We start from the raw sequence: 14,179 nt of genomic DNA, 5'->3' as shown, positions 1-14,179 counted from the left end.
CTGGTTAACTCCATGGTGAAAGTACCCAGTGTTCTGTGGAGTAGGCAACTGGGCCCATGCCCACTATCACTACAGGTTCCTCTGCTGTGAAAGCTGTGGGGAAGTTGCAGCTGCCATGGGGGCAGTAAAGGTCCTTAGCCACAAAGGCTAACAGAGTCCTTCATAGACCTGGCCACTGGGGACCATGATGGCACAAGCTGTGTAGCTGATACAGATACCTCGATCTTTTTTGTTCCTTGCCATCTCATCTGCCAGCTCAGCTGATTCCCCCTAATCCTTTCTGTTCATTAATTCTTCATTTCTGCTCCACTGTGTTAACACAGGCTCTTAACTGGATTTCTGAGCCATCCCACGGCCACTTCCGTTTATGTATCTATGTCCAACTGTTGTTTTTATGTGAGGACAGATGCTGATATCTCCTGCTCTGCAATCTTCCTGACATCACTCCACCCCCATTATCCTCTGAGGGTCTATTTCAATCTGATTTTTTAATCTGGGCAGTTTTCCACATCTCACATGAACCTTTTGTCCTTTTCTTTTCTTCTCAACAATTATTACCTCTTTTCCAACATTTGAGTGAGTCCACCATTCTCACTATCATGAACAACTTTCTGGTTTGACGATACAGCATTCATCCCTTCCCTCATGCAGCAGCACTCTTAAATTTCCTCCAGGGAACAGCTTTCCTTATTTTCAAGTTCAGGGATGTGCATATAACTTGGGAACAGGTTGGTCTGTGCATTCCAGGCACCTGGTCACATGACTGCTTTAGTTCTGCATAGTGGAGTTAGGCTCAGAACTTCTGAATCCTTCTGAAAAGTGATAACTCTATTGCCTATATTTGAATCTGGAAGACTATACACTGGAGCTGTTCCAGCAATCTTCTGATCACAAAATATAAATGTGAGGTTTTTAATTATTCAACTTTTTAACATGTATGGCACTCTTCAGATTTTATTTCTTCTTATGTTAGTAAGAAGTGTGCTAAGTTGTATTTCTCCAGGACATAAATTTGCCAGATTGTAGCAATGTCCCTTTTTCATTCCTGATATTGACTGTGCCTTCTCTCTTTCCTAGAGTCAGTTTCACCAGTGGCTCACCAGTTTTATTTGCCAAATCAAAGAAACAACTTTAAGCTTTGTTGATACTCTATATATGAACAAAGCTAGTGGAGGTGATGGAATCCCAGTTGAGCTATTTCAAATCCTGAAAGATGATGCTGTGAAAGTGTTACACTCAATATGCCAGCAAATTTGGAAGACTCAGCAGTGGTCACAGAACTGGAAAAGGTCAGTTTTCATTCCAATCCCAAAGAAAGGCAATGCCAAAGAATGCTCAAACTACTGCACAATTGCACTCATCTCACACGCTAGTAAAGTGATGCCTAAAATTCTCCAAGTCAGGCTTCAACAACACGTGAACTGTGAACTTCCAGATGTTCAAGCTGGTTTTAGAAAGGCAGAGGAACCAGAGATCAAATTGCCAATATCTGCTGGATCACTGAAAAAGCAAGAGAGTTCCAGAAAAACATCTATTTCTGCTTTACTGACTATGCCAAAGCCTTTGACTGTGTGGATCACAACAAACTATGGAAAATTCTTCAAGAGATGGGAATACCAGACCACCTGACCTGCCTCTCGAGAAATCTGTATGCAGGTGAGGAAGCAACAGTTAGAACTGGACATGGAACAACAGACTGGTTCCAAGCAGGAAAAGGAGTCCATCAAGGCTGTATATTGTTACCCTGCTTATTTCACTTATATGCAGAGCACACCATGAGAAATGCTGGGTTGGATGAAGTACAAGCTAGAATCAAGATTGCCAGGAGAAATATCAATAACCTCAGATATGCAGATGACACCATCCTTATGGCAGAAAGTGAAGAAGAACTAAAAAGCCTCTTGATGAAAGCCAAAGAGGACAGTGAAAATGTTGGCTTAAAGCTCAACATTCAGAAAACGAAGATCATGGCATCTGGTCCCCTCATTTCATGGGAAGTAGATGGGGAAACAGTAGAAACAGTGGCTGACTTTATTTTTCTGGACTCCAAAATCACTGCAGATGGTGACTGCAGCCATGAAATTAAAAGACACTTACTCCTTTGAAGGAAAGTTATGACCAACCTAGATAGCATATTCAAAAGCAGAGACATTACTTTGTCAACAAAGGTCTGTCTAGTCAAAGCTATGGTTTTTCCTGTGGTCATGTATGGATGTGAGAGTTGGACTGTGAAGAAAGCTGAGCGCTGAAGAATTGATGCTTTTGAACTGTGGTGTTGGAGAAGACTCTTGAGAGTCCCTTGAACTGCAAGGAGATCCAACCAGTCCATCCTAAAGGAGATCGGTCCTGAGTGTTCATTGGAAGGGCTGATGTTGAAGCTGAAACTTCAGTACTTTGGCCACCTGATGCAAAGCGCTGCCTCATTGAAAAAGACCTTGATGCTGGGAAAAATTGAGGGCAAGAAGAGAAGGGGACGACAGGATGAGATGGTTAGATGGCATCACTGACTCAATGGACATGGGTTTGGGTGGACTCCGGGAGCTGGTAATGGACAGGAAGGCCTGGAATGCTGTAGTTCATGGGATTGCAGAGTTGGACACAACTAAGCAACTGAACTGAACTGATACTCTATTGTATATTTATTTTGTATTTCATTAATTCATGTTTTTGTTTTATTTCTTCCTTTTAACTGCATTCAATTTTCTCTTCTCTAACTTTTTACAGTGGATATATTTTGATTGTTTCTAATCTTTTCTCCTTTCTAAAATGTGCATTTGAGACTGTAAAATTTCTGCAAAATATAGATTTAGCTGCATTCCACACATTTTGATAATTAATGTTTCATTTGCATGATTTTCATATCATTATTATTTAGAATAGTTTCACAACTTACATTATAATTTTTTTGTTGCTTCATGAGATAAACCCATTTCCTAACTGTCAAATTGTGGAGACTTCAGGTATCTTCTTGTTTTTCAATTCTAGCTTATTGCCAATTGTAGTTAAAGAACATGCATTGAATGATTTCAATCCTTTTAAATTTGAAATTAGCTTTGTGTCCTATATATGGCTAATTTTAAAATATCCTTTGTGTACTTGAAAATATTGGCATTCTTCAGCTATTGGGTGTCCTACATATGAAACAAAACTGCTAATTCTACTGTTGAAATCCTTTATATTCTGAATTTATTTTTGTCTTCCCATTTGAAAAGTTAAAACTCTCATGATGATTTTTTTCATTTATTTCTATTAATTTTTGTTTTATATATTTTGAGGCTGTGTTATTGAAGACATGCAAATATAGAGTTATTTGATCTTCCAGGAGAACTGAATCTTTCATCATTACTTTTTTGTCTATTTGTCTGATATAAAAGATCTACTCTAAGGGACTTTCCTGACAGTCCAGTGAAAAGACTGCACTTCCACTGCAAGGGGCACAGGTTTGATCCTTGGTCAGGGAACTAAGGGGCTTCCCTGGTGGCTCAGGGGTAAAGAATCTGCCAGCAGTTCAGGAGCTGCAGGAGACAATGGCTTCAATCCCTGGGTCAAGACAATCCCCTGCAGTAGGGCACGGCAACCGACTCCAGTATTCTTGCCTGGAGAATCTCCATGGACAGAGGAGCCTGACAGGCTGTAGCCCACAGGATCACAGAGTAGGACATGAGTAAAGCAACTTAGCATGCAAGTACATAGGTAAGGAAGATCCTACATGGCCCATGGCTCTGCCCACTCCACAAAAGAAAAAAAAAAAAAAAAACCAATCTACTCTAGCCTTCTTTAGGTATTAGCATGCTTTTTTTTTTCATTTCTTTACTCATCACCATTTGTAGTCTTAGGTCTTAGTTTGTTATTAGTTTGTTCTCTTTTTTCACATTTGACAAAGTTTGATATTTATTTCATTTACATTTAATTACTCATCTACTAGAGTTAAGACTACCACCTTACAAATGATTTCCGATATTTTCATCATGTTCAATGTTGCTTTTTCTCTTCTTCCTTGCCTTTTGTTTTCAAAAAATTCTTCTCTACTCTACCCTTCCCCCATGACTGTGAAAGTTATCTACTACTTTACAATTCTCAAAAGAGTATTCTATCGACTACAGTATACATTCTTGATTTTGGCTCTCTTCTCTAACAATGCAAGAATGCAGGAGCCCTTTGAGTACAATTCCCTTCCCCTGGTAAACACGCCCTTACTTTCGCATATTTTAGCAAAACAAATATATTTCAAATCTCTGAAGACACTATGTTTTTAAACAGTTAACACTCCTTTTGACTGGTCTATATTTTATAATTCCATTATTTTTATTCCTTCCTGTATTTCTGACCTTCCATCTGGCATCATTGTGGTTTAGCCTAAAAATATCCCATCTTACATTTGCAATATGTAGGTATTGAATCCTTTTCATTTTTATCTCATCTTAATTTATGTAGCATGCTAACCACCAGGTAGAGATTCAAGGTTTATGTTTACTTTCCTTAGCACTTTGAGGATACCAGTATTTCCTAACCCAAAGTCATACAAACATTCTCCTGTGTTTCCTACCATAAGTTTCACAGTTTTCAGTTTTACATTTAGGGTTACATTACATTTTGAGTTGGTTTTTTTATATGGTGTTAAGTATGGATTAATATTCATTTTTCACATATGAATGATCAACTACTCCAAGACTAGAAAAACCTGTTCTCTTTTCATTGAATGTCCTTTATATGTTTATAAAAAACTAAGTGTCTTTCTGTCTTCTCTTTATTCTATTTACCTGTAATTACTCCAATACCACCCCTTCATGGATTACAGTCTTGTCATGAGTAACTTGAGTAACTCAATGAAGCTATGAGCCATGTTGTACAGGGCCATCCAAGATGGGTGGGTCATAGTGAAGACTTCTGGACAAAATGCAGTTCATTGGAAAAGGAAATGGCAACCCACTCCAATATTCTGGAGTGGTTTCTTGCATGGAAAACCCCACGGACAGTATGAAAAGGCAAAAAGACATGACACCAGAAGATGAGCAACCCCTAGGTTGGAAGGTGTCCAATATGCTACTGGGGAAGAGTGAAAGGCAATTATTAATAGCTCCAGAAAGAATGAAGTGGATGGGCCAAAGCAGAAACAATGCCCAGCTGTGGATGCATCTGGTAGTGAAAGCAAAGTCTGATGCTGCAGAGAACAATATTGCAAAGGAACCTGGAATGTTAGGTCCATGAATTACAGTAAACTGGATGTGGTCAAGCAGGAGATGGCAAGAGTGAACATTGACATCTTAGGAACCAGTGAACTAAAATGGATGAGAATAGGCGAATTTAATTTAGATGACCATTACATCTACTACTGTGAGAAAGAATTCCTTAGAAGAAATGGAGTCGCCCTCATAGCCAACAGAAGAGTCCAAACTGCAGTATTTGGGTGAAACCTCAAAAATGACAGAAAGATCTCAGTTCCTTTCCAAGGCAAGCCATTCAACACCAGGGTAATCAAAGTCTATGTCCCAAACCACTAACACTGAAGAAGCTGAAGTTGAAAAGTTCTGTGAAGACCCACAAGACCTTTTAGAGCTAACACCAAAAAAAGATGTCCTTTTCATCATAAAGGACTGGAATGCAAAAGTAGGAAGTCAAGAGATACCTAGAGTAACAGGCAAGTTTGGTGGTGGAGTACAAAACAAAGCAGGGCAAAGGCTAATAGAGTTTTGCCAAGAGAATGCATTGGTCATAGCAAACACCCTCTTCCAACAACACAAGACTGTTTACACAGACATCACCAGATGGTCAATACTGAAATCAGGCTGATTATATTATTTGCAGTCAAAGATGGACAAGCTCTATACAATCAGCAAAAACAAGACCTGGAGCTGACTATGGCTCAGATCATCAGCTCCTTATTGCAAAATTCAGGCTTAAATTGAAGAAAGTAGGGAAAACCATTTAGGCCATTCAGGTACGACCTAAATCAAATCCCTTATGATTATACTCTGGAGGTGATGAGTAGATTCAAGGGATTAGATCTGGTCGACAGAGTGCCTGAATAACGATGGATGGAAGTTAGTAACACTGTGAATGAGGCAGTGACCCAAACCATCCCAAAGAATAAAAAGGTTAAGTGGTTGTCTATGGAGGCTTACAATAGCTGAAGAAAGAAGAGAAGCAAAAGGCAAAGGAGAAAGGGAAAGATACACCCAACTGAATGCAGAGTTTCAGAGAATAATAAGGAGATATAAGAACTCTCCTGTTCATAAATGAACAATGAAAAGAAATAGAGGAAAACAATAGAATGGGAAAGACCAGAGATCTCTTCAAGAAAATTGGAGATATCAAGGGAGTATTTCATGTAAGGATGGGCACAATAAAGGACAGAAAAGTTAAGGACCTAACAGAAGTACAACAGATTAAGAAGAGGTGGCAAGAATACACAGAAGAACTATACGAAAAAGCTCTGAAAGAACCAGATAACCACAATGACATCATGTCACTCACCTAGAGCTGACATTCTGGAGTGTGAAGTCAAGTGGGCCTTAGGAAGCATCACTACAAACAAAGCTGGTGGAGATATTTAAAATCTTAAAAGATGATGCAGTTAAAGTGCTGCACTCAGTATGTCAGCAAATTTGGAAAACTCAGCAGTGACCACAGGGCTGGAAAAGGTCAGTTTTCATCTCAATCCCTAAGAAGGGCAATACCAAAGAATGTTCAAACTGCTGTACAACTGCACTCATTTCACATAGTAGCAAGGTTATGTTCAAAATCCTTCAAGATAGGCTTTAGCAGTATGTAAACCAAGAACTTCCAGATGTACAAGGTAGGTTTAAAAAAGGCAGAGGAACCAGAGATCAAATTGCCAACATTCGTTGGATCATAGAGAAAGCAAGGGAGTTCCAGAAAAATAATATCTATCTCTGCTTCACTAACTACGTTAAAGCCTCTGACTGTGTGGACTGGAACAAACTGTGGAAAATTCTTAAAGAAATGGAAATACCAGACCACCTAACCTGTCTCCTGAGAAACCTGTATGCAGGTCAAGAAGCAACAGTTAGAATCGAACATAGAACTAACATGACTGGTTCAAAATTAGGAAAGGAGTATGTCAGGCTGCATATTGTCACCCTGCTTATTTAACTTATATGCAGAGTACATCATTTCACATGTACATCATGCGAAATGCCTGGCTGGATGAATCACAAGCTGGAATCAACACTGCCAGGAGAAATACCAACAATCTCAGATAAGCAGATGATACCACTCTAATGGAAGAACGCAAAGAGGAGCTAAAGAGCCTCTTGATGAGGGTGAAAGAGGAGAGCAAAAAAACTGGCTTGAAACTTAACATTCAAAAAACTAAGATCATGGCATCTGGTCCCATCACTTCATGGCAACTTTATTTTCTTGGGGTCCAAAATCACTGCCAACAGTGACTGCAGCCATAAAATTAAAAGATGCTTTCCCCTTAGAAGGAAAGCTATGAAAAACCTAGACACCATATTAAATAGCAGAGATATCATTTTGCTGACAAAGGTCCATGTAAGTCCAAGCTATGGTTTTTTTCTAGTAGTCATGGATGGATGTGAGAGTTGGATGATGAAGGCTGAGCACCGAAGAACAGATGCTTTTGAATGGTGGTGCTGGAGAAGACTCTTGAAAAGCCCTTGGACAGCAAGGAGATCAAACCAATCAATCCTAAAGGAAATCAACCTGAATATTCACTGGAAGGACTATGCTGAAGCTCCAATACTTTGGCCACCTGATGCAAAGATTTGACTCAATAGAAAAGACCTTGATGCTAGGAAAGATTTAAGGAAAAAGGAGGAGGGGGTGGGAGAGGATAAGATGGTGAAACAGCCATCACTGACTCGATGGGCATGAATTTGAGCAAACTCTGAGAGACAGTAGAGGACAGAGAAGCCTGATGTGCTACAGTCCATGTGGTTGCAAAGAACTGGACATGCCTCAAGTGACCAAATAACATTACCAACAACACCGCACTGTCTTGATCACTATGATTTTATAATAATTCTTGAAATCAGCTAGTGTTAGCATTGCAATCTGTTTCTTTTACTTCCAAATTCCAATGGCTTTTACATTTTCACAGCTTTTCAACTGCTAGAAAAAAACTTTTGGGATTCTGGTGGCAGCTGCATAAAATCTGTTGATCAAGTGAGAGAGAAATAAAACCGTAGTAACATTGTGTCTTCTGACCTGAGAATAGGGTACTTCTTTAGGTCTTTAGCTTCCATCCACATTGTTTTGTAGTTCTTACTGAACAGTCTTACAGATATCTTATCAGATTTAACTCTACATGGTTCATGGAGAGTTTGCAGAGGATACTTGTAGTTGTTGAATTTTGTGAAATTCCTTTTCTGCATTTATTTAGATAATCTTATGGACTGCTTCTTTACTACTTTATCAATATGATAAATTATATCTCTTTCCTATAGTTTTTTGGACATATGGAATACAGCTGTAACTAACTGTATTAATGTTGTCTGCTAATTCTGATAGCTTTGTCAGCTATGGGAAATAAGGAATTTTCCTCATATTGTCCTGCTTGATAATTTCAGTTGGATATCAGACAATGTAAAACTTGCCTTCTTAGGTGCTGTATGAGTTTGTATTCCTAATAACATTCTTTGCTATGGGATGCAGTTAAGCTACTCTGGCTTGATCTTTTGATATCTTGCTCTTATGGTTTGTTCAGCAGGACAAGAACAAATTTTAATTTAGGGCTAATTATTCTCCATGACAGAGGCAAGGCCCTTGTCAGTCCTCTGCCCAATGGCCCTTGAATTATAAGTCCTTCCAGCTAACTGGTAGGAACAGACATTCCCATACTATGAGTTATAGTAGTATTCCCTCTAATCCTTTGGAGTGGTTCATTTCCTGGCATCAGCTAGTTTCCTCACACACAGTACTCTGCAAAATAATCAAAAGGAATCCTCTGTCAATCCAGAGACTTTCCTCTTTGTGCTCTCTCCTCTCCAAAACTCTACCCACAAACTCTTGCCCCTGGGCTTCCCAAGACTCTCAGGTCAGTCTCCTCATTACGGGAAATCTGCTGAGCTCTACCTGGGTCCCTCCCTCCCTGCTTTGGGACTGTGAAAACTTTCTTAGTGCAGTCAGCTGAAATGATCATCAAGTTTTTTCAGCCTTGCAGGAATCAATGTCAGTCACTCCTTTATGTTCAAAGTCTTTAAAAAACACTTCCATATATTTTGCGTGCTTTTTCAGTTGTTTTAAGGGAAAATAAATCCAGTGCCTATTATCCAATGTGACCTAAAGTAAAAGTCTGAGGATCTCTTTTGTTATCTGTTCTTGTTGCTGCTTTTCTTTCATGCTATCCTGTCTCATTATCTGCCAGGTTACATTAGTTCAGCTCAGTTCAGTCACTCAGTTGTGTCTGACTCTCTGCAACCCCATGAATCGCAGCATGCCAGGCCTCCCTGTCCATTACCAACTCCTGGAGTTCACTCAGACTTGCCCATTGAGTCAGTGATGCCATCCAGCCATCTCATCCTCGGTCATCCCCTTCTTCTGCCCCCAATCCCTCCCAGCATCAGAGTCTTTTCCAATGAGTCAACTCTTCGCTTGAAGTGGCCAAAGTACTGGAGTTTCAGCTTCAGCATCATTCCCTCCAAAGAAATCCCAGGGTTGATCTCCTTCAGAATGGACTGGTTAGATCTCCTTGCAGTCCAAGGGACTCTCAAGAGTCTTCTCCAACACCACAGTCCAAAAGCATCAATTCTTCGGCACTCAGCTTTCTTCACATCCAACTCTCACATCCATACATGACCATTGGGAAAACCACAGCCTTGACTAGATGGACCTTTGTTGGCAAAGTAATGGCTCTGCTTTTTAATATGCTATCTAGATTGATCATAACTTTTCTTCCAAGGAGTAAGCGTCTTTTAATTTCATGGCTGCAGTCATCATCTGCTGTGATTTTGGAGCCCTAAAAAATAAAGTCTGACACTGTTTCCCCATCTATTTGCCATGAAGTGATGGGACCAGATGCCATGATCTTCGTTTTCTGAATGTTGAGCTTTAAGCCAACTTTTTTGCTCTCCTCTTTCACTTTCATCAAGAGGATTTTTAGCTCCTCGTCACTTTCTGCCATAAGGGTGGTGTCATCTGCATATCTGAGGTTATTGATACCTTGATTCCAGCTTGTGCTTCTTCCAGTCCAGCGTTTCTCACGATGTACCCTGCACATAAGTTAAATAAGCAGGGTGACAATATACAGCCTTTACAGACTCCTTTTTCTATTTGGAACCAGTCTGTTGTTCCATGTCCAGTTCTAACTGTTGCTTCCTCACCTGCATATAGGTTTCTCAAGAGGCAGGTCAGGTGGTCTGGTATTCCCATCTCTCTCAGAATTTTCCACAGTTTATTGTGATCCACACCGTCAAAGGCTTTGGCATAGTTAATAAAGCAGAAATAGATGTTTTTCTGGAACTCTCTTGCTTTTTCCATGATCCAGCGGATGTTGGCAATTTGATCTCTGGTTCTTCTGCCTTTTCACTTTCTTTCAATATATGTAAATTTTTTTTTCACTTTTTAAATTATCATACAGTAAAATGGACTTCTTTAGCTGCAGAATTCTGAGAACTTTAGCTACATATATCCATATAATTACTAGCATAATGCATAGCAATTCAATCATCCCTAAAAAACTTCCTTGTGTTATTATCCCTTTATAATCACATTCTCCCCTCTATCTCTAACTCCTTGGAACACTGATCTGATATGTACAGTTTTTTTGAGGATGTCATTAAAAATAGGATTATCCAGTATGCAGCTTTTGGAGACAGATTTCCTTCACTCAGTATGCCTTTGGGGTTCACCCATGCTGTTGCATGTGCCAACTGTTTGTTTCTTTCTCAAAGCACCATAGTCTGTTTTTCCAATCACCCACCGCAGGATATTTGGGTTGTTTCCAGTTTGGGCAATTATGCAAATGAACTGCTATAACTATTTACATATAAGTGTTTAGTAAACATGAGTTTTTATTTCTCCTTGATAAAGATTGACTAGTGAAATCGTTGTGTCATATACTGAGTATATCTTTGAGTTTTAAAATATCCAACTAAATATTTTCCAGAATATCTGTACCATTTTGCATTCCCGCTAGCATGAGAGATTCAGTTGCTCCATATCCACACAAAACTCAGTATTGTTAGCTTAGCCAATCTCACAAGTGTGTGATGATTCCTCACTATGGCTTTTATTTGCATTTCCCTGGTAGTCAATGACATTAATTTTTTTAAATGTGCTTAACTGCCATCCTTATATTCTCTTTAGGAACTGTCTGTTCCAGTCCATTGTCCATTTTTCAGTTGAGCTGTTTTCTAGAGTACTTTATTTATTTTGTGAACAAATACTAAGCTGAATATGTAACTTGCAATTATTAGTGTGTAGATCGTCTTTTCATTCTCTTAACAGTGGTTTTCACAGCATAGAAGAATTGACTTTGATGATGTCTGATTTATCCATTCTTCTTTTACGCATTATGCTTTTGATGTTAGATCTAAAGACTCCCTCAGCACAGGTCACAAAAGTTCTCCAAAAATTATAATACAGCTTTATATTTTATGTTTGGATATACAATGACTTTTTAGTTAATTTTTGTATAAAGATGTCAGGCATAGGTCAAAGTTCAATTATTGCAGGTGGATGAGCAACTAGTTCAACACCATTTGTTGAAAAGACTATCCTTTCTACATAAAATTGCTTTTGCATCCTTGTCAAAAAATCAAATGGCTATATTTCTATGGATATATTTCTGGGCTTTATATTCTTTTTCACTGTGTGTCAATTGACCTATGCGTCAATTCTTTTGTCGATACTATACTTTCTAGGTTACTGTAATATTATAATGTCTTGATATTGAGTAGTATGATGGCATCTGGTCCCATCACTTCATGGGAAATAGATGGGGAAACAGTGGAAACAGTGTCAGACTTTATTTTTTTGGGCTCCCAAATCACTGCAGATAGTGACTGCAGCCATGAAATTCAAAGACGCTTATTCCTTGGAAGAAAAGTTATGACCAACCTAGATAGTACATTCAAAAGCAGAGACATTACTCTGACGACTAAGGTCCGTCTAGTCAAGGCTATGGTTTTTCCAGTGGTCATGTATGGAAGTGAGAGTTGGACTGTGAAGAAGGCTGAGCGCCAAAGAATTGATGCTTTTGAATTGTGGTGTTGGAGAAGACTCTTGAGGGTCCCTTGGACTGCAAGGAAAGCCAACCAGTCCATTCTGAAGGAGATCAACCCTGGGATTTCTTTGGAAGGAATGATGCTAAAGCTGAAGCTCCAGTACTTTGGACACCTCATGCGAAGAGTTGACTCATTGGAAAAGACTCTGATGCTGGGAGAGATTGGGGGCAGGAGGAGAAGGGGACGACCGAGGATGAGATGGCTGGATGGCATCACGGACTCGATGGACGTGAGTCTGAGTGAACTCCGGGAGATGGTGATGGACAGGGAAGCCTGGCGTGCTGCGATTCATGGGGTTGCAAAGAGTCGGACACGACTGAGCGACTGAACTGAACTGAATTGAACTGATGATGCTTCCAACTTCATCTGCCTTTTTCAAAACTGCTTTAGCTATACCTTTGTATTTCCATATAAATTTTTAGAGTCAGCCTGTCTGTATCTGCAAAAATTACCATTTGAATTTTTATTGGCATTCTATTAGATCTATATAACATTTTGGGAAGAACTGCTGAAATCTTTAAAAATCAACATTTTTAAGGCTGAATCTTCTAATTCATAAACACAGTATGCTTCTCCATTTATTTAGCTCATCTCTAATCCATTTCATCATTACTTTATAGTTTTCACTACACAGATTCTGTATGTTTTATTAAATTTAAAGCTATGTATCTTTTTTTAGCTACTGTAAATAGCATTCTTTCAAAATATTATTTTTAATTGTTCACTGTCAGCATATAGAAACATAGTTATTTTTGTTGTTGACTACATATCCTATGATCTTGCTAAACTCTCTCATTGGTTCTCAGAGTTGTTTCTGTTTAGAATGCCTGTGAATTTTTTCCACATAAAATCATACTAGCTGCAGAGACGGTTTCATTTCTTCCTTTTCACTCCACATGACTTTAAAAATTTGTTTTGGCTATGGCAGCATAGCCAGACTTATGCTGCACACGGGTTTTCTCTAGTTGCGCGAGTGGAGGCTGCCCTGTAGTTGCAGGCGTGGGCTTCTCATTGCAGTGGCTTCCGCTGTTGCAGAGCATGGGCTCTAGGCCACCTGGGTTTCAGCGGCTGTGGTTCATGGGCCTAGTAGCCTAGTGGCAAGTGGAATCTTCCCAGAACAGGGACTGAACCCGAGTCCCCTGCGCTGGCACACGGATTTCCACCCACTGGACTACCAGTGAAGTCCTCAATCCACATGGCTTTTATTTCTGTTTCTTGTTCATCTGGAATCTAATATTTCTAGTGTGACGTTGACTAGAAATAGAGAGATTAAACATCTATGCCTTGATCCCCATCTTAGGGAAAACACATTTCGCTTTTCATCACTAAACATGATGTTAGCTGTTAGTTTTCTGTAGATGCCCTTTATCGAGTTGAGGATTTTCCATTTATCCCTAGCTTGCTGAGCATTTTTATCATGAATGGGTGTTGTATTTTGTCAAATACTTTTTCTGTATCAACTGATATGATTGTGTACCTTTCCTTTTGTAAGGAAATGAGATTCCCTTTGACATCAATATGGTGAATTAGTTGATTCTTGAATATTGCCTTCCTAGGATATACTCTGCTTTGTTATGGCATATTCTTTTTATATTGCTAGATTTTACTTTTTAACATTTTACTGAGTTTTTTTTTTTTCCCCTTCTATATACTTGAAAGATTAGGATATCAGATAAAATAGATAAAAGTGTCTGTCACTCTTTTTTTTTTTTTGTGGTACTGCCTTTATATAGTTTTGATATAAGGGCAATGTTGGCTTCATAAAATGATTTGAAAAGTGTTCCTTTTTCTTCAATTTTCTGGATGAGTCTGTAGAATTGGTGTTATTTCCTTTTTGAAATGTTTCATAGAATTCAACAGTGAAACTATCTGGGAGATATTTCTGACGCTAATTCAATCTTGTTAATAGGTATAGGAGTATTCAGGTTATCTATTCCATCTTGGATGAGTTTTAGTAGTTTGTGGCTTTC

At 39.0% G+C, this 14,179-nt stretch overlaps 1 protein-coding gene across 1 annotated transcript in view; it reads right to left on the bottom strand.

Annotated features, from left to right (window-relative positions):
- WNK2 (WNK lysine deficient protein kinase 2) overlaps positions 1 to 14,179 on the bottom strand; it is a 147,409-nt gene that overhangs the window by 56,411 nt on the left and 76,819 nt on the right.

The sequence above is a fragment of the Capra hircus genome, chromosome 8 (assembly GCF_001704415.2).
Source record: "Capra hircus breed San Clemente chromosome 8, ASM170441v1, whole genome shotgun sequence".
Lineage (NCBI taxonomy): Eukaryota > Metazoa > Chordata > Mammalia > Artiodactyla > Bovidae > Capra > Capra hircus.
Note: the sequence above shows the minus strand (reverse complement) of the source record. Positions and strands in the feature narration are given on the sequence as shown.